The sequence below is a fragment of the Lissotriton helveticus genome, chromosome 8 (genome assembly GCF_964261635.1).
Source record: "Lissotriton helveticus chromosome 8, aLisHel1.1, whole genome shotgun sequence".
In the NCBI taxonomy this organism is placed as follows: Eukaryota; Metazoa; Chordata; class Amphibia; order Caudata; family Salamandridae; genus Lissotriton; species Lissotriton helveticus.
Genome location: NC_136069.1, coordinates 620,203,733 through 620,227,723, shown reverse-complemented (window position 1 = coordinate 620,227,723; position 23,991 = coordinate 620,203,733). Strand labels below are relative to the sequence as shown.

At 46.6% G+C, this 23,991-nt stretch overlaps 1 protein-coding gene across 7 annotated transcripts in view; it reads right to left on the bottom strand.

The window, feature by feature from the left end:
- The window catches only part of SCEL (sciellin), a 490,458-nt gene extending 479,852 nt beyond the window's left edge, over positions 1–10,606 (bottom strand). For 6 of the 7 annotated variants that reach the window (XM_078657473.1, XM_078657474.1, XM_078657476.1 and 3 more), the window contains exon 1: positions 10,456–10,606. The gene's annotated coding sequence lies outside the window, so the exon portion shown is untranslated. The remainder of the gene's footprint in view (positions 1–10,455) is intronic. The other variant, XM_078657479.1, reaches the window with a different exon arrangement.
- Between the last annotated feature and the right edge of the window lie 13,385 nt (positions 10,607–23,991).

Genomic DNA, 23,991 nt, shown 5'->3' with positions numbered 1-23,991 from the left:
GTCATTCTGATCCCAACTACTCAAAAATGTTATGTTGTTTAAAAAGCCATTCACTGCTAAGGAACTTCTTTGACTTCTATAGGCTGGCCTAGAAACTCTGTCTTGCCAGTATCATGTAATTAAAAATATCATACATCAAAATTACACATGTCTATACAGACACTTGGTCAGCTCTCTTCCTATCCTCGCCTATTTAACTGCCATTAACATCTTCCATATTGACAAGGGCCAATAGATGAGCCCAATTCAGCCAGTGGCTTCTTGCACTGTGAGTGACAGCATTTTGCCTAATCACATGTACACATCCACCTAAAAAGAAGCACACTTCAGGGTCAGAGTTGTTGGACCAATATAGTACTTTAGCATTTTTTTCTTTCCATTCTTTGAAATCAGCAGTTGCCATCGGTGCAAATCTCTTGGTTCCTTCAGGCACACGATGACCGTAGAAGGTCACCATGGTATCACACCACCAGCTCCCAGTACAAGCCAGAGTCAAACCCAAGATCGTGGTCATCACATACAGGCCTCGGGTATTTACTAAAAATATCTCCCCAGTAGTTCACTCCATTCAGCTCCTGAGATGTGGCACCTCCTTAGGATTCTCCAGAACAGACTGGCTTCCAAGACAAGTTTTTAAACGTTACTCACCCAGCTCCTCCCCCAACACAACGGAAAGACCACATTTTGGACAGTCCATCGTGTCCTAAAGTTTAGCAAGGAATTAGACATAGTATGTGGAAAAACCCTGAAACTCAGAGATTTGAACACTAGCCACTGAAATGAGCAGCTACCTGGAGGCCATGAGTTTAAATCCCTAGAAAAGCGGCCTTGCTTACCATATGTCAGTGGTCTGTAATTTGACTACCACTAAAATGAGCAACGGCACTATCAGGTATTTATAGCAATCAGAAATGGAAGAAGTCTTCTTCGAAACACCAAGTAAAAACAAATTACTGGGACTAACCATACTAGCCAGAGTCCTATTCTGATTTATTTCAGATGATGGGATGGAGTGAACACCACTTGTTCTATTTGGAAATACAGCCGACTCAGCGATGCTGCGAGTGCAAAGTAAGTGCATTTATTTATTTCTTCACTCTCTATTTTCCCGTCGTATGTCACACTCCACTACCCCCCCACCCAGCCCGCCCCCGCCCCACAGCGTTACCTGTGTGATCCACCACTGGATTGGAGGACATGATTTTCACCTACCGGAAGATGAGAAAAAAACTCTCAATCCTACGCTTGTGTTAGATTTTACCCGCTCTATTTAAAAATAACCCTTCATCTGGTATTGCCATGTTTGCCTATGGCCTAATACACAAACAATCGCTCTAATATGTGAATATCTATGAATCACAGGTTTCTTCCTAAAAGATGTGTATATTTGCATATATTATTACGGGGCTATCTATAGAAACCCTTGGTCTGCATATGTAAACCCTGGCAAATTTAGAGTTGGGCACCTTGCTTTTGGGAGAGGGCACCAGGCAGTGGCAGCTCCTCGTGGGCGTGCTGCGCGGTGCTGGGGCATGGTGGGGGAGGGGCAGGGTTGGGGGTAGTAAACTCTGGCTTAAGGCTGAACGGAGTTCAGTTAATAAATAAATAAATAAAACGAATTTCATTGCGTGGGCTGCATTGCATCCCTGCATTGCAGCGGGCGTAATGAACCGAAAGTAATACAATATGAACTGCTCGGCCCACAAGGGATCAGGATGCTACTCAGCCACACACACTTTGTCCATGAACAGGGTCTCCCAGACTCCTTGTTCCTTATACACTCAAATATTACACAATACATCAGAACACGCTGGTCCCCGGACCGCACAGAGCCTGCTACACACAAATTTGTGCACTCAGCATCCCTAATGGGAAAGGGCAGACATGTAATTAGATGGCTATATCAAGACCTGCATCTAGCAGTACCCCTAATACAATTAAGAGAGAAGTGGGGATATGACCTGGGCAGGATGGTAGAAGATAAGGAATGGAAATCACTTCTAGCTTTTCCTAGGAAAGTGTCACATAACACTAGATTTAAATTCATCCAATATATGATACTGCACAGAGCCTATCTGACACCGCACAGACGACATAAGTGTCTGCAGCATGCCCTAGGTGCACAGCGCAAGTTGCAGACCTGACTCATATGTTATGGGCGTGTACTGTCCTCTCACCCTTTTGGACACACATTGGGGAATAGGAAAAGTGGCAAGAGGAACGCACTGGGATAGAGCAGAAAGTTGTTTATTAGGCTTATATCACTGATCCATGCAGGCCAAATTTGCAGATTTAGCACTACTCACTGTAAAGCGCTTAATAACTAGAAGATGGAAATTGGTATCTCCACCGAATGTATTGTGTTGACGGGATGAGGTAATCCAATGGGGAGGGCAGAAAATGAAGCACTCCACAGAGAAGAATACAGGGGATTGTGGAAGACACCAATATGGAATGGGACGTTATTGGAATCCTTTAAGGCTGTAGATCCACCAACAACTTGAACTCTTCGCATCCCGCCCCTGTACAAGTGATACATCCTGCAATCATTGGGAGGACATTATCTTATAATACTTTAAATGAGCGATGCTGAAGAAGTAATGATAAAATGTATCATGTTTTTTAAATTATGCCCTGGACATTCCTGACAGGCACCTGACCCGTTGCGGAGCCATTACATTTATAATAAAAGCTGTCTACATCCCATATTTAACAAACTAGAGGTAGCCAAGTAAGGGTGGGGTGGGGTTAGTGTTCAATAGTCCATATATAGCGGATTTATAAGTCAACACTCACTGACTATACATGGAATAACTACTGCATCTGTTATTGACCAACTAATATTACTGGGCTATAAGTTGTGAGATACTGAATATTTGTAAACAATGACCAGAAATGTTATGCAATGTAATGTAATGTATATATCACAAAACCAATCAAGATTGTGGGGAAAAAAACCGCTCGGACCGCAACTTTTCTCTTTGACTAGAATACCAAGGGTAAACCTAGTTTCAACACAATTAAGCCCGACTGATAAAGACTGTGTAATAAGTAGATGTGACTCACTATTATTAGGCCCCATTCACAAAGGTAAACTCATCATAAACATGCATTTGCCAATGTTGCACCTGCCAGGACTCCAGAAGGCTATTCCTGACATGGGTAAGTGCATTTAAGGTAAGGAGGCCTTTCAAGACGTACTTTGCCCGGTAAGGTGGGAAACATGAGAAACATAGTGGCCACTCACGTACGGCAATCCAACCCCTTACCACCCTGGAAGTTGTCGCCGATTGCTCTAGCAAAGGGTTGTAGTAGTTTCCCTTTCAGGGGGGGGTGGGGTGGATCACCCCCAAAGTAGATGTGGTCGTAGGGGAAGGACTGGCACAGCTTCAGGGAACGTTTGTGAACTCCAAAAAATTGCAAATCTGCACCCACACATTGGCATAAATTTGTTAGTGTAGATTTACAACTTTCTTCATAAATTAGGCCCATGGTACTCTTGTCTTATTTCTATTTTCAAAAGTAAGCCATGAGAAGAGGACGCCTGGCAAAATGATTGCACATCTGGGTTCATGATGCTCAGGTACTGTGGCCACCTTTCGGTCAGTATAACAAGAAGGGACGAATGATGCACTCAAAGGCCCGAAGGGAATTCATACATTGCAACAGGCAGGCCCTTGTCATTGAAGAGTGCCCTTCGAACTAAAGGTCAGGATACGATATGGGAGTGGAGGCTCGTGAGAAACTTTTCTAAAAGAAAATTCTGTGGAAGTGTAGTTCATGCATAAGACACCCTTCCAGCAAAAGTTGCAAAGTCACACCCTAGGCCAAGAGAGGCACGAATGGGTAATTGTGCTTGGTGTATTAGTGCAAAGCTGGAGACCATGAGCTTGTGTGTCTAGCATCGGCAGGAAAGCAGAAAACTAAAATAGATTCACAGACCTACTCCAACACATTTGTGAGGTGCAAGGAGTCCTTTGTACAAGGGAGGACACACTTCCCGGCCACGCACATGGCAATCTACAAACTGGGATCTGCAGAGAGGGATTTCTTGGTCCACCCACCAGGCATCTCATAACAGAACCGATGTGCATGTAGCTCCCAGAAGCCAAACAATGCCAGTGAAGGTGGTCTACTGATGTAACAGGCACACACCCCTTCACCCATGTGGGTCATGTCACGCTCCAGTTACATTTCTACCCTCAACATAGGAGTAGCCAGGTAATTCAGCACTCCACTGTTGAAGACTTCCAAGAATAGTGGAGTTGAAGGGCCTGCAGTGCTGACAGGGACATATCAGCTAGGGCTGAGTGAACTGTTTCTCTTTAGAACTTCCCCTCATTCGTGCCAATGCTCCACTTACTACACATAGTGAGTGCCACTAGAATTATGTGGCAGGGAGGACCAACTTATATGGCAGCGTTGACTAAATTATGCAGCAACGAAAGGCAAATTAAGTGTCATAATTTGGCACATGTTGTGAGTATTACTTTAATATGTCGTCATGTTTACAAGTTAACACGGTGTGGGCAAAGGTTTCACTTCGTTAGTATCAGCTCAACACCTAAATACAGCAATAAGCAACAGAGTGATGACTGGTCAACTTATGTGAAGGACCTTCCACTGCGCTGCAACATGCCAATGTGTTTTTTTTTTAACTTTTTATTCATTTCTGCTAGAAACATTTTTTGGTTAACATCTGAAAATGATTAATTATGCGGCAGATGCAGCAAATGCATAATTGTGCAGAAAACGTAGCGAGTGCAAGATCACATAAGTCCAGTGGACCTGCCTTTTGTGCATAACATTTTATGCGTGTTCATTTTCACTAAAATTCGAACATGCTGCAAGTTTAAACTAGTAAGAGAGAACAAAAGATCACCAACAAAAGTTGTAAAGCTGACTCACAAGAAAGCAGCAGATGCATTTTCAGAGCCAACTTGTAATCGGAAGGGAATGTTGCCAGCTTTCATTGAAAGATTACACTGTGGCAAGGACACAGGAAACTCCAGAAACACTGCATAGCACTGTAAGGAACTAGAGAGATTTTGCTTGCATAATACAAGCGATTGCTCACCATTAAGGTCTACTCCCTGTCAGCAGTGCCCACTCTCCTGAAGCAGCACTGAGCCTAGACAGGGTTGTCATAAGGAAGAGGTACGTCCACCTTGTGCGCATCTGGATGGGGCAAAATCTGACTTTCCTCCATTTGGACTGACAGAGAAAAAGGCTTTGCGAATGTGCCTTTTTCTTCAGTAGTGAAAGGTTGGTCAAAATGTCCTGACAAAGGGCCTTAACCTCGCAATGGAGGACTGGGGAAAGAGACCTATGTATGACATACCCAAGTGACATCCATTCCAATGTCAAATTCAAGCACAGTTGGAAATAGTTGATTACAAAGCCCAGTTATGTGGAATGAAGAGCCCATGCTCAAGGAGTGTGTGGTGAAACATTGCAACACTCACTTAGCAAATATCAGGTGCTGAGAGGTGTGGGTAAAGATCCTGGGGGTCATACTGAAATCAAGCGACAGGTGAAAAAAACTGAAGCAGGCACTCCCTGGTACTAGAAGTTGGCTCACTAAATATGAAACTCCCATTTTTAGTTGCCATGGGATGCAAGCACTAATATGATCCCTACAGGGACACAGCACGACACAGGTGGTTACAACCTGCCACTCACTTTACATTGAGGCTTTGGTGATATGGCAAAGTCGTTTCTTTCTGCACTCACTGGAAATGTACATCTGTCAGCAGCAGAGCTAACATTTCCAGTTTTAGCAGGGACTCCACACCTGGGATTAAGAGTCCCACTAGCAGTACTGTCCCTGGCGCCCCCCTGCAGCAGGTAGTGAAACCCTGCTCCCAGGGGAGTGTCAGCTAAGAGGCCCATGGAAAAAGCTGTGCAGTTTGCTATGCTTCGTCCTACCTCCGTTCTTTTCTCAACCTATTTTTGAATGCCTTCCCTGCACTTCCATTCCCCTCCAAACCTAGGCCCGAGTGCCTTCTCTGCACTTCCATTCCTCTCCAGTCGAAGGCCAGAGTGCCTTCCCTGCACTTCCATTCGTCTCCAAACCTAGGCCAGAGTGCCTTCCATGCACTTCCATTCCTCTCCAGTCGAAGGCCAGAGTGCCTTCCCTGCACTTCCATTCGTCTCCAAACCTAGGCCAGAGTGCCTTCCCTGCACTTCCATTCCTCTCCAAACCTCGGCCAGAGTGCCTTCCCTGCACTTCCATTCCCTTCCAAATCTAGGCCAGAGTGCCTTCTCTGCACTTCCATTACTCTCCAAACCTAGGCCAAAGTGCCTTCCCTGCACTTCCATTCCCATCCGAACCTAGGCCAGAGTTCCTTCCCTGCACTTCCATTCCCCACCAAACCTAGGCCAGAGTGCCTTCCCTGCACTTCCATTCCCCACCAAGCCTAGGCCAGAGTGCCTTCCCCGCACTTCCATTCCCCTCCAAACCTAGGCCAGAGTGCCTTCCCTGCACTTCCATTCCTCTCCAAACCTAGGCCAACGTGCCTTCCCTGCACTTCCATTCCCTTCCAAATCTAGGCCCGAGTGCCTTCCCTGAACTTCCATTACTCTCCAAACCTAGGCCAGAGTGCCTTCCCTGCACTTCCATTCCCTTCCAAATCTAGGCCAGAGTGCCTTCTCTGAACTTCCATTACTCTCCAAACCTAGGCCAAAGTGCCTTCCCTGCACTTCCATTCCGTTCCGAATCTAGGCCAGAGTGCCTTCCCTGCAATTCCATTACTTTCCAAACCAAGGCCAGAGTTCCTTCCCTGCACTTCCATTCCCCACCAAACCTAGGCCAGAGTTCCTTCCCTGCACTTCCATTCCCCACCAAACTTAGGCCAGAGTGCCTTCCCCGCACTTCCATTCCCCTCCAAACCTAGGCCAGAGTGCCTTCCCTGCACTTCCATTCCCTTCCAAATCTAGGCCCGAGTGCCTTCCCTGAACTTCCATTACTCTCCAAACCTAGGCCAGAGTGCCTTCCCTGCACTTCCATTCCCTTCCAAATCTAGGACAGAGTGCCTTCTCTGAACTTGCATTACTCTCCAAACCTAGGCCAAAGTGCCTTCCCTGCACTTCCATTCCCTTCCGAACCTAGGCCAGAGTGCCCCTCCTGCAATTCCATTCCTTTCCAAACCTAGGCCAGAGTGCCTTCCCTGCACTTCCATTACTCTCCAAACCTTGGCCAACGTGCCTTCACTGCACTTCCATTCCCTTCCAAATCTAGGCCCAAGTGCCTTCTCTGAACTTCCATTACTCTCCAAACCTAGGCCAAAGTGCCTTCCCAGCACTTCCCTTCCGAACCTAGGCCAGAGTGCCCCTCCTGCAATTCCATTCCTTTCCAAATCTAGGCCAGAGTGCCTTCCCTGCACTTCCATTACTCTCCAAACCTAGGCCAAAGTGCCTTCCCTGCACTTCCATTCCCTTCCAAACCTAGGCCAGAGTGCCATCCCTGCAATTGCATTCCTTCCTAAACCTAGGCCAGAGTGCCTTCCCTGCACTTCCATTCCTCTCCAAACCTAGGCCCGAGTGCCTTCCCTGCACTTCCATTCCTCTTCAAACCTAGGCCATTGTGCCTTCCCTGCACTTCCATTCCCTTCCAAATCTAGGCCAGAGTGCCTTCCCTGCACTTTCATTCCTCTCCAAATCTAGGCCAGAGTGCCGTCCCTGCACTTCCATTCCCTTCCAAATCTAGGCCAGAGTGCCTTCCCTGCACTTCCATTACCTTCCAAATCTAGGCCCGAGTGCCTTCTCCGCACTTCCATTCCCTTCCAAACCTAGGCCAGAGTGCCATCCCTGCTATTCCATTCCTTTCCAAACCTAGGCCAGAGTGCCTTCCCTGCACTTCCATTACTCTCCAAACCTAGGCCAACGTGCCTTCCCTGCACTTCCATTCCCTTCCAAACCTAGGCCAGAGCGCCATTTCTGCAATTCCATTCCTCCCCAAACCTAGGCCAGAGTGCCTTCCCTGCATTTCCATTCCTCTCCAAATCTAGGCCAGAGTGCCTTCCCTGCACTTCCGTCCCCTTCCAAACCTAAGCCTGAATGTCTTCTCCACAATTCCAATCCTTTCCAAACCAAAGCCAGAATTCCTTCCCCACGTTTCAATTCCTTTAGAAACCTGGGACAGAATGCTTTCCACGCACTTCTATTCCTTTATAAACCTAAGCCTGACTGCCTTCTCCACACTTCCATTCTTTTCCAAATCTAAGCCTCGCTGCCTCTCCAACACTTCCATTCTTTTCCAAATCTAAGCCTGAATGCATACCCCACACACTTCCATTCTTTTCCACATCTAAGCCTTAATGCATGCCCCACACTTCCATTCTTTTCCATATCCAACCCTGACTGCCTTCCCCACACTTCCAATCTTTTCCAAATCTAAGCCAGACTGCCTTCTCCCACACTTCCATTCTTTTCCAATTCTAAGCCTGAATGCATACCCCACACCTCCATTCTTTTCCAAATCTAAGCCTTAATGCCTTCCCCACACTTCCATTCCTTTCTAAACTTAAGCCTGAACAGATCCAGCCACAAGTGGTGATGAAAATGAGGGGAGGGACATGAAACAACACTGTTTGAAGGGGGTGACAAGGAGCAACTTCATGAAGAAAAACATTTTGAATGTGAAGAAAAAAGTAAAATGTGCATTTCCACACTACACATTTTCTACAATGTTGACATGCTACAAATGCAGGACTGTGGACTAAAGGCATAGGCCAAAAAATTTAAATTACAAGCGCTTGGCTTCTGTTCATAGTATAAGAAGCTATAAATCTCTGCAAGTTGTAAGCATTCACCTAATCCACATTATTTGTGAATCTGTCCTGATAAGTTAACATTCAAGTATAACTTTGATAGAGTTCCCTGAAAATGGGCCTTGACCTTGAGCCACATGATGGAGTAGGGGAAGATTATAACAAGGCGTGGGAGGTTTGTCCTACAAAGCAAATTAAAGTGAGTATACCTATTATAATGTTTTCTTTGGCTCTTTACCGAAATTCTCAGGAAGAACAAAAAGTATTCCAAATGGGTCACTCTAAAGATGGCGGACATTCCCAGCTACTCCTCCTTCCAACGTTGACCTTGGCCAAGTAAACAAACACATTCTGGTACACGAAGCTTTGAGTGCAAGAGTACAGCTTGAGTGTTTGTAGTCAGATCATCTGTGCGCCGTCTCCGTTGACAGAGGATACTCGCTAAGACAGGGCATCCGCGGGGAGGGCCCGCATTTAATAAATATGTCAATTGTCTGTCATCAGCGAAGGCACCGACAGAACTGGTTCTGCAGGACGTGGGTGGGGAGGCTGACGAGAGAATTCAGGCTTTTCTGCTGCAGAGAGCACAAAGCACCTGACAGGAACGGTGCACGCCCTGCATGTGTGTTACTGTGTCTGCGTGTTTATGTCTCAAGTTAACACATTTCAGAGAATTTGCACGCCCCATCCGTCTCCGATCAGGGGAAGGGGCTACAATTTCTACAAACAGCATTTGTGCAAAGTGGAAGGGCTCAAACCACACAGAAACAATGCTAGAAAATAGAAAAATGCTGAACGGCGATCTTCATAAAGCTGCAGGCAAGTAGCAAGCTGGCAACCAACAGTGAGAGACAATTAAGGCAGGAATCTGAGTACAGCAGAAGGCGCTGTGGGCGTGTCTGAATTGATTTCTTTTTTCTTTAGCGTATTATTTGACAGTAAACAATATGTCAAAGATGCGCATCTTTGAACCCCAACCCACGCTGCCTTGTGGGCAGGCCGTGCAGTTTGGGAGAATTCTATACCACGATACAGCAAAATAAACCACTCTAGGCGCTACGAAGGACACCTCACTTGTCCAATTTTTGTATTAGTTTCTGGTGTGCCTAATTCCGGTGCTTAGTTTGTTTCTAAGCGCATGCAGTGCTGAGTAACAGGTACACTGAAACTTCTTAGAGTATATCCATTTGTATCTCCTTGTGTGACTTTACATCTTGTACATTTGCAATTTTTTTCTGTTTGTATCCTTTATGTAACGCATGTAATCTTAAATCCTTATGTTTTTCAACTGGTCCTTATGTAAAGCGCTCTGACACCTTCGAGTAAAGTTCGCGCTATATAAAATCGCATAAATAAATAAACAGTGAGACAAGATAAGATTTGCCAATGAGTACACTGTGTGGACGAGCGAGTATCTATCTACTCCACTGGCCCGAATCGCCTCACATCTGGTGCCTAGAAGTGGCGCATTCCAGAGGCGCGCGCCTTTATTTTCGCCGCTTTAGTCAACAAATCTGATAACCCGCTGCCTTGTATCGAGAATTGATATAGTTAGCCAAGTCAAGTTCATTTGGCATTTTCCAGGTGATGTTTTTCTCACAAAAACATAGGTAAACCCCCCAAAACACCTGCCCCCAGGTTAAAAAAAATGGACTTTCAAGCGCTAGAGGCAGAAAGTGCTTACCTTGGCGGGAATGGGATCCGTGCAGCGCAGCTGGAGCCGAGGACTGAACTCCGAGGGAGGGCACCTGGGCCGAAGGTGGAACTGCACTTTCGACAGAGCGGTATCGACCGACCCACCTAGGATTGTCTCTCAAGGAGCAGCGCGCGAGCTTCTCCCCAGGTCTGTGTGACTCACGCAGGGAGGCGCCGCGAGGTGTGGCGGGGAGGGTGTCACCCACAAATACCGAGGCAATTTAAAAGCTCGGGTTTTGCAACGCACTCGGGCATTCTTTGCATAACTAAGCCTTCGCTCTGGTTTCACTAAAACAGGTCTATTGTCTTGGCAATTCGTTGCCTAGAAATGTAGTAAGGTTTAGTGAGCACAGGATCTCCGTGAACGAATGGGGCGAGGTTCAGGCTGCAATAAAAGTAGCAGCGTGAAAAGTGAGGGTTTTACCAAAAGCTCAGAGTAGGAATGCGATACTTTATTGATTTGTTGGGGGGTGTTTATAGCGCCAACGTCAAGCAAATAGAAATGTCAGGGCGCTATAGGGAGACTGGAAGTAAAGAAAGCAAGACAAAGAAGATATAAGAAAGGACAACGACGATGTGAGAGAGGTAGAGACGGGGGTGTCGTGTATACCTCCGCATGTCTTGCATACTGTACCTCCCATCAATGCAAAGCTCAAAAGATAGGCCTTTACTGCCCATTGCAAGACCAGGCGAAGAGACCCCACTGAAATACTTTAGGGGAAATACTGTTGGAAATACTGTTGGGCCAGAGACAAGCCTGGCCGGTCAGTAGACTAATGCTCCCACTTCAGGAGTCTCTGTTTGACCTCATGATCATAGGTTCAAATCTCACTAGGTCCACTTAGCCTTTCATCTCACTAGTTCATAAAATGAATATAATTGGTATGGTTAACAATAAACATATGCTTTTCAGTATCAAGGTGCTACAGGAGGTAGCTTTACAAATGTAGGCAATTTTAGGCAGACAGAGTAACCACAAGTTGGTGTGATCCTCTGGAAACATGAGTATGAGGGGTTGGGGGTGTTTGTACATTTCTCCTGGAGGCAGTGGTGGGCATATATCTAATGGTAAAGTATTTCTGTAGATCTTGGACATCTGCTAGGTTTATAGGGCATGATCAAATAGTGAAGATATAGAGGGCCTTTCAAATGTAAGATTTTGTGGCAAACTCATAAAGCTTTAAAGGATAGTCTTAGGCAGTGAAGATTTACAAGGGCCATGCCCATGGAAGAGAATCTATGGGCTTCCGTAAACTGTCTGCAGTGGCCCTAAGTATAGCACATTACAGTAATCCAGTCTAGAGGTAATTTGTGCCGCCAAGACCTGGAACTCTCTCCCTACCAGCCTACGACAGACTCAGGACCTGCTGGCCTTCAGAAGACTTCTCAAGACCTGGCTCTTTGATCAGTAGCAGCCCCCCCCCCCCCAGTGCCTTGAGACCCTCACGGGTATGTAGCGCGCTTTAGAAATGCAATGATTGATTGATTGATTGACTTACCTGGTAGCTTTAGGGAGAGACTTTTGGTATGCTAAAGCAGACCCTGGCATGGCTTGCTATCTGGCTGTCAAAGGAGAGATTATTATTTACCCATATACAGAGGTTCTTGACTTTCTGCTGGAATGTAGGTATTGGCCCTAGAGTGTCAGGCCACCAGGTGGTGGACCATATAGATGGCTGTTTCTTCAGAACCAAGATCTCAGTTTTCACAGCGTTCAGTTTGTGACAGCTGAGGTTCATCCATTCACTAGTCCAAGCAGACAGGATCTAAAGCTAGCCACAGAACTTTCTTCATCCTGTGTCAACGTGATGATTAGCTGAGTGTCATCAGCATATGAAACGATGTTAATATCATGATGCTCAATCACAACAGTAAGGGGGTGCATTTACATATTAAATCAAGTTGGTCGCAGCACTGAACTCTCAGATGAACACGCTGTTGGGTCACCTAAAAGGTTCTGTTTTTAAGTAAGCACGCCAAGCATGTCAGCATGTAAGTACTAGGTCTCCGAAGCTGTACGACCAGTGCCGTTCCAGAAGGAGGCCAGATGATACAGTGTCGAAGGCTGCACTTAGGTACAGCATTACCAGCGCAGTCATCTTACCCTTATCCGCAATCAGTCTAAGAGACTCTGAGGCAAGCATCAGTGTGGATTCTGTGCTGTACTGAGGTTGGAACCCTGAGTGGTTCTCGTGCAGGATATCTTTGTCCTCAATATACCCCATCAACTGCTGATTATTGTGTTTTTCTGCTATTTTAGAAAAAACAAGAAGCAGGGAAACAGGTCTAAAATGTTCTGGTTTAGCAGGATCCAATGTAGGTTTCTTCAAAAGAGGTACAACAGTCGCATGTTTCCACTTAGAGGGGATCTGGCTAGTTGTAAAAGACAAGTTAAGTTGCTCAGATAGTGCAGGTAGAAGGGCCTGTATTCCACACTCCAGCATCGTTGGTGAAGCTGGATCCATTGGAGAGCCCAATTTTATTTTAGAAAATAGAGCACATAGCTCTAATATGGTCAAGGTGTTAATAATGAGAAGGCCATCTACCAAGTCCGATGGTAGGAACCATGTTGCAGGGCTTGAGGTCTCTCTAGCTTCCTTTGGGAAGGTGGCATAAATCTCGATTTTGTCTGAGAAGAACTAGGCAAGCCGGTTGCAGTTATCTGCTGGAGGAAAATTAGAGAAGGAGAAACACACTCCAAAGAGGATACCGATTTTACTATAAGAAACAGCAACTGTGAAGAGTTCTGGGCATGCCCAATCTTATAAGTGTAGTGCTGCCTCCCTGTGAGCCTAATCGGTTTGTAATATTCAATCAGGGTCTTGTGGTAGTTATCTTTATCTAATGCATTGTAATTCCTGCGTTGAAGACATTCCAGTCGTTTGCAGGTCTTCATCATAAGAAATAGTGCATCACTGAACCATTCTGCTGAAGGTTTGGAGCAGGTGGCCATGCAGTATTTCATAGATGCGATGCAATGCAAAGCCTCACTAATCCATGTTTCTAGTTGCAAATTGGCTGAACTAACACAGTCTCTAAGAATAGGGCAATTCGCATTCAGGGTTGCCATGAAGGCCACAGGGGTACCATTAGACCACTTTCACGTTTTGTAGCACCCCTCTCCTAGCGGCATGAGTAGTGACGCAGACAAGAAGACCTGGAAGGGGAGAACAAAGTGCTACACCGTGCCACAGGCATGGGGGAGGACATGCTTACACAGGTCGAGTTGACAAATAGAGGGTCTAAAGTATCGTCATGTTTGTGAGGGTTGTATGTCGTTACAACGCATTCCGTTGGAATGCATGCCTTTACCACGCATGCGTTACAACAGAATGCGTTTTCCACGCATAACCTTTACCACAAATATTTCTTTACCATGCATAGATTTAAAACGATTTTCGTTGTAAATTTATGCATGGTGAGGGCATACTCTTGTTAAAGGTTATACCCCTCCCCTTACAATGACCCCCAGCCCCCACTTCTTATAATTACCCCTGCCCTAACCCTTAATCCTTTTTTTTTTAACAAAAATTCCCCTTACCTTTTTAAGTCGTCTCCTCTCCATCTTCCTTGTTGACATCGTTCTTCATCAGTCAGTCCCAGTGTCCATGTGGCTCGCAAAAAGGAGTCTAGTTCCTTATCCTGGCACATGTCTTCCTTTTAATCATGCTGTGTTGGGAATATTATAACTAGGGCTCCTGGTTTTATGGTATTTATTTTTGGGCTGTTTCTGTCTGCATTAATGCATATTTATATTTTTGGCCATTTTATCTGTATTTATCCGCATTTATTTTGTGATTTGCGTATAATTGCAGTCGCAAAACTGTACATTTCCATATCTATTTAATTAATAGATGCACACTCATACTTTGATGTCTGTCGTGTTTTAACTATTTTAGCTGCCAAATATTGCATAACAATACATCCACTGTTAAATACTAGCATTATACCATAAATGTATGTTGACATATGACGCTATTTAAAGAAATGTTATCTTCTTTTTTTTATTTCCAATGCTGTCCATCTGCTCAGCTGCCTATAATTCATGAAAGGCAGCACGAAGAGTCACTTAAAAGAAGCCCAATTTTCTGTATTGATCAACTTAAAAAAAATGCAGATAGAAAACACATTGTTTTCAGTCTGTATTTATCTATATTTATCTGTAAAAATGGAAAACAGGGAGCCTTAATTATAACACACCTTTAACCTGTAGAGTCAATAATGCTTAGGTCACCTGGGTTATGGCGGACCTCATTGGTGATTATATAAATAGGTGAGCACTTAATGAGTAGAAATTAAGGAACTTAAAGCCTAAATTAGAGGTGTGGTATAAATTCCATCAGGAAATCGGAGGTGGCTTACATTGCACTGAGACCAAAATAAATGCCTGGAAATAGGCAAATAATTCACTTTGTGCACACCATCCTGTTTGACATAGCATCTACCAACATGTGGTGAAAATCACTAGAACATGAAGTAAAAGGCACTGTTCCACTGGCAGGAATAAAATCGTATTCAGAGCTGAAAATATGCAAAGGAATAGGTGGACTTTCAGACAAAAAAAAATGGCCACCGCACCTGACCTAGTGGGAATGTAATAAAGCCCTCCTACAACACAGTGGGTTAACATGAAACCACGGCACATCAGAGGAGGAGGAAGGGTTCCTCAATTAGTGTCAGACGCCCTAGCAGGTGGCGAATATCACTAGGAAATGTGAAAGAGTAAAAAAACGTCTCAAGAAAGTGTGGGGCATATTTACAAGCCCCTATCACCACCAGAACAACACTTTTTTTGAAGGTGTGGTGGAGATACGGGCTCTGCCTTATTTACAAGGCTGTGTTAAGCAACTTAACATGGCTTAACGCTGCCTTGTAAATAAGGCACCCTTTCACGGTATACTTAGCGTGAATGGGGTGGGCAATGGGTTTGCTGAAGGTGTTCCGCTGCAACGCCCATTGATTTTGATGTGGCCCCTTATTTACAAGAGTGGCGTAAATATGGGACAGCGGCAAAATTAAGACCAGGGAAAACCTGGTCTTAACAGGGCGCAACAATGAGAAATTCTTTATTTCTCTTTGTTTTTGCTGCTTTCATGTGTGCTGCATTGTGCAGCACTCACATCCCTCTCTGACATATATTTTACGTGTTTTAAAGCACTGGTAAAGGCTGGCTTTACTAATAAGATGGTATATCTATCCAAACAAACCCTTTTAGCAACATTAGAAATACATAATAAAAGACTGGGGAAGAAAACATAACATTCTAGTCTATTTTATGCAGTTTGCATGCAGCTTTTTGATGACATTTTGTAACAATCACTGTTATTTCTTAGGGTTGTATCTTATAAACTGTGGAACAAAATGTTCTCTGTGGCAAAACCAGTAATCCACTCAACTATGCATAAAAAATACAGATTTGTGATCTGAATGGTACACATTCCTTGCAGCAGGCATATTAACAATCGGACCTACTTTATGGCGAGTCAAAACTACCAGTAGACAAAACTCTGATCTTTCCCTCTAACTGGAACATTAATCACAAGAGCAATCTTGGCATTTTTATTGCTGCCTGAGTGCTGGACGCAAAAGGAACTTTGCAGCAGGTTTCTAAATTGTACGGTATTGCTAAGCACAGTGCCCCCTATGTGGTCAGCGCCCCCCTCCCCAGGTCAGCGCCCAGTGCGGCTGCACCAGTTGCACCACCCTAAAGCTGGCCCTGGGTGCCCGCAGTTCTGGGAATATCAGAAATGTTTGCTATTGTTCCAGGAGCTGATTCAGGCTGTGGGCATCCCTAGGCACCAGGAAAGACTGTGAGGCTGGTGCATGTGCTTAAGTTTTTGGGCATTGAGTAGGATTCCTGCATGATAGAGATCAGATTGCCAGAAAATAAGAAGCAGTGTTGTCTTGAGCTACTGGACAGTATTATGGTCAAGGCCAAGGTGCATGCAAAGGACATACATATCCTGCTAGGTCATCTGAATTTTGTGTGCAGGGCAGTAAGGACAGGCAGTACATTCTGCGGAAGGCTCGATTGGACTCTGACAAGGACGTCACTCCTACACCACAAGGTACTCCTCAAGGCGGGAATGAGAAAGGATTTGCTATTATGGAAAGTTTTTCTGAGCAATTGCAATGGTATGCCCTTTGCAGGTGTTGGGGAGCAGGTGGAATGGTCTGTCAAGCTGTTTTCCAATGCAGGAGGCAGCCTTGGGTTTGGAATATTTTGGAAGGGTCAGTGGTGTGTGGAAGTGTGGCCGGAGGCGTGGAAGTGTGGCCGGAGGCGTGGAAGCATGGGGGGATGGAGCATTACCTTCCTCGAGTTCTTTTCATTGGTGGTGGCAGTCTGTCTGTGGAGGCTCCAATTTGCTAACAAAACCGTTATGTTCAACAAGGACAATATATTGGTGGTGAGCATTGTCAATCGGCACAGGACCCAAAGGTTTGGCAATTGTTATGGGTTTTTGTGTAAGAGCGCACACAAATGTAACATACAAAGCACAACATATTGCTGAAGTAAACAATGAAATTGCTGATGCTCTTTCTCATTTCCAGTGGAGGAGGTTCAGTGGGCTTACACCGTGTGCCAACGAGACAAAGAGCCTGATGCCGGCTCATTTGTGGTCCGTTGGTGATGCAACTTAGCAACCTATCCTCATCCCGTTGTCAGAGTCTACTCGCAGGGAGTATGGGCTTACGTGGGAAGAGTTTGTGCAGTTAAGGGCAGTGCGATGTAGCGGCAAGGATGGAATCCAAGCATGGCAGAATGATATGGTACATTTCATTATATCTTTGTCCGCCGTTACTATAGACAGTAAGTTCGCAGGCGTGGCGTTATATTGGAAGCTGTTGTGAGGGTATGAGCCATCTGGGTAAATGGGAGAGCAAATCCTTCAAAGTTGTTCAAGGCAAAGAGGCTGTGGGCCAAGGGGAAGGCACATTGAGGTTTGGATATGTGGGCACTCATTTATAAAGTTGCCAGCGAGGCCTGCTGAAAAAATTAGAGGCGGACGACAGTTGGGACTTCCGTATATGGTGGTGTCGCTAAAATATTTGGAAAGGGGGCATGTTATGGCATGTTATGGCACAAGTTATCACCCATGTTAAATTTGTTAGTGATGGGCATCCTCTGCCAGGACTTCCAGCTTTTGCACCTAGGAGAAAATGATTTAGTGCAGTTTAAGTGACTGGCGCTGATAAAAAGTGTAAAGCACAATTTGTTGGAAATCAAAGCATCATGGTCTGGTACCACAAGTTTAAAGTTATTGCAAGAAACATTGGTCATGTTGAGACCCAGTCTAGGTTTATGGGGGAGGGGGGAAGGGGGAAATTATGAATGGAATAAGATGGCAACAGTCGTGCATGCGCAAGGGTTGGATGCAGGAAGTTTGAGTGAGGACAGTTGTGACTGGATTTTGGTTGGTTTGGTTTGTGAAGAGTAACTTAGGGGAAGGGGGAGGAGGATTGATGGTTATTAACATGTATAATGAGGAAGATTGATGTTTGGTATGTAAGGGGCGGAGCCAAGGTTGGCAAAAAGCTTGTGTACCTATTTCATTAAAGCGGCCTTTTGCACACTATCATGTTGTCAGACTTTCTTGGATCCGCCATCCTGCCCGATGGGGGTTTAGGGGTTAGGCAGAATGCCCTTCCACCCTGGAATCTTCAAGCAGGTGATACAGTCCCTGGGTGAGGGGCGACCCTATTGGCCTGGGGCGCGGGTGGGATCAAAGGGTTTTGTAAGGTCATGAAGATGAGGTGCGGGTGTTATTTTAGTTTATAGCTCACCCCGTCTGGTAGGGATAGTTGGGAGATTTTTCCCTATCCTCTGGTCCCTGATTTTGAAGCAGGTGAGGAAAGATAGAGTTTTTTTGTTGGTTTTGCACTGATGATGAGTAGGTTCCTTGGCGATTCGTACACAGGGGAAAAGTTGTTGCAAGAAGCGTTGGTCATGTTGAGACCCAGTTGAGGTTTTGACTGAGATCAGAAAGGGAGTTTATGAACTGAATAAAATGGCAACATTTGTGTACGGATGAGGGTTGGATGCAGGGGTTTTGAGTGAGGAGAGTTGTGATTGGATTTTGGTTGGTTTGTGAAGAGTTACTTAGGAGAGGGGAAGGAGGATTGGAGAGTTATCACGGTGTATAATGAGGCCCGAATGATGTTTAGCATGTAAGGCATTGAGTCAAAATTGGTATAAGCTTGTGCACCTAATTTGTAAATGGGGCCTTTTGCACACTATCACATTGCCAGTCGTTCTTGGATACGTCAACCCACCCACGGAGTTATTTGTAGTCAAAGCCCACCTCCCCTCCTTGTTCTTAAGCCTTGCTGAGAACACACTTCTCTTTCACAACAATCTTTGGCTCTTATGGTTACAAACTAGGACCAGGATGCTGCTCTGGGAGAGGCCTGGACTGCATTCTTCGGGGGTGGGGGAGGGGGGCAGGGGGGGATAGGTAGGGGCTGCAATCTGGGTGCTTCTGTTGGCTTTGGGTGGGGTGCAGCAAGAGATTGTTAAACATAGTGCAGTGGGGAAATGCGCCGGCATTGAGGGGTTAGACCAGAGGTCTTCAATCTGTGGGGCGCGACCCCCAGGGGGGTCGTGGAGTCCTGGGAAGGGGGTCGCAGATTTTGTTGGAGCGTGCAGCAGTTCCTGGCGTCAGGCTGATTGAGGCCGGGTGATCACGGCGGAGGCCTAATTCACGCCTCATTAACAAGTAAAGGTCTTCTGAAGACCTGTGAAGTACTCGGGTGTGCCTTTCTGTGTGTCCCGAAGCTGTTTCAGCCGGGTTCACTTACACGTGCTGGGAAGTGGGGGTGGGGGGCGGGGGGGGTGTCTGGGGGAGGAGGCTGTAGCCCTTTGAGTTCAATCAATGGACTTAGCTGTGGGGTTTATTTTTATTTTTAACGTTTTATATAGCGCTAGCTTAACCCGTAGGTATCAGAGCGCTTTACAAACACACATAGCAAACAGCAGAAGGACATTACAGTCATTGGTTCAAGTCCCACGAGCTCTCATACCTGGCGCCTGTGCAGGAGAAATGTGCCCGAGACTGTTCTTCACGGTGAGGTGTTTATACAGCCTGTCTGCTCCCCCCCCCCCGCCCCCCTCCCCCCCCCCCCCCACCAAGCAGGGAAGCACAGAGATGCCCTCCCATGAGAGAGGAAGAAGAAGGAAGAAGACGCAGAGAGATACTGACCCCACCCCCATGAGAGAGGCACAGAAAAGGTGGGTGGATGAAGGATGAATGTATGTGTGGATGGAAGGATGAAGGGTGGGTGGATAGATGGATGGATGGAAGGAAGGATGAAGGATGGATGGGTGGATGTAAGGATGAATAGATGGATGTGTGAAAAGGTGGGTGGATGAATGATGAGTGGATGGATGTAAAGATGAAAGGGTAGATGGATGGATGAAGGATGAATGGATGGATGTGTGAAAAGGTGGGTGGATGAATGATGAGTGGATGGATGTAAGGAGGAAAGGGTGGATGGATGGATGAAGGATGGATGGATGTGTGAAAAGGTGGGTGGATGGATGAAAGGGTGGATGGATGAAGGATGTATGTATGGATGGATGGACAAAAGGGTAGATGGATGAAGGATGGATGTATGGATGGATAAAAGGTTGCATGGATGAATGATGGATGGATGGATGAAAGGGTGGGTGGATGGATGAAGGATGGATGGATGGATGGATGAAAGGGTGGGTGGATGAATGATGGATGGATGGATGTGATGAGGTCTAACAGGCGCATTTATGGTTGTCGATAGTTGTTGATGATGAGGAGTACCAGTTTCTAGAATCTTTTGTCGTAAGGGGGTCCCTACGCCTAAAAAGGTTTTACAAGGGGGTCTCGGCATCAAAAAGTTTGAAGACCTCTGGGTTAGACTGAGAGCCCGTCATTACTAAATCAGTGTAATGAAGAATATTTTAGTTTGTCAAATGGCGGAAGGCACTTGGCAGGTGATGTCTGCAATTAGAGAGACATATTCTTAATGTTGTGGAGTCCTCTAGGTTGAAGGAAATTGTGCGGGCAAATTCCCGGGCCTCTCCCCAATTTAATTGAAACCTATGCATTATTATCAGGTGCGAGGCACGCAGAATGAGGCTAAATGCTGCTTGGTCTGGTCTTTCATCTTGAAACATAATGCATTCTGGGAGCTGTAGTCTAGGATTGCTTCCATAAGTTCAATTGGAAAAACACACTTGATACCACACACTGTAAGTTTGTACTAAGCTAGCAAGTGACTTGTCAAGTGCCAAAGTGTTTTTATTCATCATGATCTATGACGTGCATGTGCTACAGCGACTTCAAGTGCCGTAGGTACGTTTTTCATGTACCATCTATTATTCATGTGGCATTGCTCGTGTTAGACCTGTCAGCCTTAGGATGGTCCCCCAAACCTTTTGCATTACTCCTCCATTTTTGTTGATCTCCTAATTGTTGGCCATAGGACTCTGTGCACTTTAACACTGCTAAACAGGTGGCTTCGGTGTCAAGATGACAGTCGTACTCTAACAATGCTCTGGATACATCTGTCATCCGCCACAATCTACAGCCATATCCTGTTGAGGGCATAAACAAGCTAAAGAGCTCCAACTGTGATCATATGCAGCTCAGGGACTCAGTGAGGCATGATCCAAGCAGGGGTTGGCCGTATCCAAGATGACGGTCCCGCAAGGCGCTAAGGCTGCAGCAGGTCTGCCAATGGGATAACTTCCTGGCCAAGAGAGTGTACGGCACAGATGTGGTGATGGCCCCTGGCTGCAGCTGGGGGGGGCAAAGACAGCTGACCTTGCCTTTCCACTGGCAAAGAACGCAAACCTAGGTGGCACTACAGATGTGAAGGGGTGGCCACGAAGAACTACTTTGATGACCGGGGGAGCCAGGAGGACTGTAGGATTGCAGGCACTGAGCCATCACCCAGTGGAACTCCTTGCTGCACACGCCATGGGGCCCTCACTACGGGACCCGAGGTGAGCCTGTCGCACACCCAGGCCAGCTGGGGGACACTAGCTTTCGGTTCACCGGCAGTGCTGGGAGCTCCCGTTTGCCTGGCCTTGGGGCAGAGGTGAGTGCCGTGCCGGGCCCCCTAAGGGGGCATTTATTCCAGTGGCTAACCACCTGGATACCCGAGACTGTAGGGATTGGGGGGACCACATTAGCCCTCTGCAGCAACCTCCTTATCCTGTGCCCCTCTCTGTCTCCCCACTTGCCTCTCCCCCTCGTCGTGCTACTGGAGCATGGGGAGGAGACCACGGCAAGTGGCCCAGGGGAGTGGTGCTGCCGTATCTGCCTGTCTCATCTGCCTGCATCTCCCTCCTGCCTCTTCTCCTCCTGACACAGGCAGTGGGTGCAGAAAGAGGCACTAACATACCCGCTGCTATGGGTGAAAAAATGCAAGAGCGAATGAAAGGTCCTTGACTCCCTCCAACATATGTTGATCTCCCGGGACTGTCCGCCCTATCGCGCAGCATCCTACGCACGAAGCCCGGTAGGAGGTTGCTGGGTGATCAGCTTGAGCTACAGCACCAGTGGGCGCATGCCCTTCATTACATGCCTGACCTAGGACGCAAACCTACTAGACTCTCCACTGGGGCTCCCCTGGCTGCTCATGCTGCCCCACTCCTCTCAGACGCGCATTGACAGATTCACCACAGGTCCGGTGATACCACAAACAGGCCCTGGGATACTTGATTTATGGCTCTGGGAGGACCTGGCCTGGCAGTTGGTGCTGGACTGTTCCCATGGGGACCAGGGTCAAGGCTGATTTGCATAAGGATGGATCCAAACTGGAATGGCTTGGAGGGCAAAATAACGATGGATTAAACCCAGATCTGTGACTGGGGGGTAATGTTTGACAGTGTTCAGCATTCTGTCCATCATCTTTTTATGTTGCACCGGCCGGTGCCTACCATCCTTGGGGAAAAATTGTCATCCTGGTTCACAGTGGAGTGAGCACACAGAGCATTGACACCAAGCCACCACTTGAAACCCTGCACAGACCCACGATCATCTGCATTCTTAATTTTCAATACGTAGGCTCCATCCTTCAAAACTCAAAGACCTACTTAACGACAACTCCAAAATAATGGTGTTCCAGTATTACACAAGATCCATGCAGGCCAAGGGGAGGTCCTATACAGAAGTCAAGCTAAATCTGAGAGCCATTAACGTATCCTATATTATTATTTTCCCCACACGTCAGAAGGTAATTTTTGAGTTCTTTCTTTGAAACATCCAAGGCGGCCTGGACCTGGCTATCTGAGAAGATGCAGCTACATCAACTGATCCTATCCAGCTGCACCAATGCCCGCAGTAACTCGCCCACAGTGGCGACTGCAATGGACATGACCATTGACACCCCCTGTGAGGTGCCGGCCTCTGGGCTTTGCTTCTCCACCCTGCAGCCCTAACAGATTTTCAGGTCTTGACCTGGAACGTTAATGTTATGTTATGTTATTGTTATGTTATGTATATTTGTATAGCGCTCGGCGGCCCCAGCAAAGGGGCATCCCGGCGCTTACGCTAATATAGAGAGAGGGTGACTGCAGATGTAGATTAATTAATGGGTTGTTGAACCATATCAAGCCGTCTACAGTCCTGCTCTATGCTCACCTCTTCCTTCCCGCTGTCCTGATGCTCCAAGAGACACTCTTGCTGAGTGCCCATTGCCCCTTTCTGCTCTGTGATGGGTATGACAGGGCCTTCTACGCCGGCGTCTCATAGGGTTCTCGTGGTGTGGCAATCCTACTTCAGAACTCCTTTTCCATGGTGATTATCCGAGTCGTTTTCAACTACCAAATCCGCTTCCTCGCCCTTGAAGGTTGAGTAGAGGTGCAGGGCCTTAACTTGTTGTTCGTCTAAATCCCCCAAGACTAGTCAGTCATTCTTTCATACCCTAACTAACCTCCTCCTGATGCTTCCCTGGGGTACAACGGTAGTGGGAGGTGATTGAAATGATGTCCTGGATCCAAGCACTGACTCAACGGGTGCCCTATCCAGACACAGATGTACCGGAGCCCGTCAGTTAGCTCAATGGCTGGAAGTTCTGGGGCTGTGTGATGTGTGGAGGCTATGGCATCACCAACAACGACAGTACACATACCTCAGCTGCCCACCACTCCCATGTGCACATAGATCTTATACTCATGCCGGACGGCGACTGCTTGAATTTTTCGGAGATATAAATTCTATCCTGAGGGGTCTCCAACTACTCTCCTGTGCTTATCCGTCTCAAAGACAGACACCCCATCAGCGGACCATGTAGCATCTCAATACCTGAAATCTAAAAGACAAGACCTATTCATGTGCACTGGCTGAGGAGCTGATGGCCTACTTCTGACTTAATCAGTACACCGTTGATTCAGCGGGCACCACGTGGGTGGCCTGTAAGGCCACCAATAGAGGACATGCCAAAAACATTGTCCGGGAAGAAGAGCAAGCTAGAATCCAACGCGTAACCAGACTGGGGGCCCAGGGCCTGCGATTAGAGACACAACTACCAGAAGACCCCCACA